Here is a 1,380-nt window from a genome sequence, read left to right on the forward strand (position 1 = left end):
GTGTGTGTGTGTGTGTGTGTGTGTGTGTGTGTGTGTTGATTTTACGAGAAATCTTTTAATATTTTCCACCTGTTTACGTGAGCGCTGCATTTGGAGTGGGGTCGGGCTTAACGGTCCTGCTTTTGGGATTCAATAGAAAATGTCCTTTTATGGTCTTTGCGCCTGACGAACGCTTGCCGCGTTTCTCGAGTGTCTCTCGTCTGCTATCTACTTTCATATTGAGGTTTTAGTTTTACATCTTCCATTACACTATTACGCGCGTGTGTGTGTACGTGTATGTATATATGTATACGTTATATGTAAGTGTGTGTATGTCTAAGTACATATTGTACGTATGTGTGTTTATAAATATGTTATATACGTATGCGTTTATATGTTACATGTCTGTGTATGTGTAGGTGTATGCTGTTCGTTTGCGGATGTGTATGTATATGTTACATGGATGTGTGTGCGTAAATATATAAGTATCTGTGTGTATAAATCTAACTTATATGTGGCCGTAAACGTGGCTGAGTGGTTAAGAAGTTCGCTTCGAAACCATAAAGTGCTGGATCGATCCCACAGCGTGGCATCTTAGGCAAGTTTTGTTATTGTTACTTCGCTTCGATTCAAGCATTGTGACTCAAGTTGTATAAACGAAAACTGTATAGAAGCCTGTTGAATGGATCGAACCTGAACTTCAAAGGTTTAGTTACATCGATTCGGTCTGAGAGTGGCGTGAAGGGTTCACCTGTCTGCGGAGGACTCAGCCACTTGCAAGAGTCGGGGCATATAATAGATCAAACAATTGAATCTACTTTGCAGAAACCGACGGAGGACCCAGTACAAGCATATCTGTGTACATGTCCTGTGGTCTATAGCATTGCCGAGTAATTAAGTTTGTTCTGAAATCATGCTGCCGCAAGATCGATCCCGCGCGGTGACATCGTGGGCCGTAAAATAACCCCGTGACGAACCAAGTAAAATGGACCAGACGGGAAGAAACTGCATGGAAGCCCGTCAAATGTGATGTAGCCGTAATTTAAAGGTCTTCTTTTGTTAGATATTGAGTCATGTTGGTTCAGTCTGAGAATTGCTGTGAGGTTACGTATGACTGAGGTATACCCAACCATCTATATACTTTTTAATGAAAAGCAAGATCAATTGTTGGAACAACTGAAATAACTCATCGTCGAAACCAACGGAGATCCATTTACTTATAACTTCTATATCTTTTTTGCTGCTCCCTGCTGACCATGACATCCGACATTGCTAGACGTACAACATGCATAATATATAAAGGTTCATGTGTGTGTTTTATTTCTGAGCGTGTCTTTGTTTGTTTGTGTGTGTGTGTGTGTGTGTGTGTGTGTGTGTGTGTGTGTGTGTGTGTGTGTGTGT

Source organism: Octopus bimaculoides, chromosome 3 (genome assembly GCF_001194135.2).
Source record: "Octopus bimaculoides isolate UCB-OBI-ISO-001 chromosome 3, ASM119413v2, whole genome shotgun sequence".
Classification (NCBI taxonomy): domain Eukaryota; kingdom Metazoa; phylum Mollusca; class Cephalopoda; order Octopoda; family Octopodidae; genus Octopus; species Octopus bimaculoides.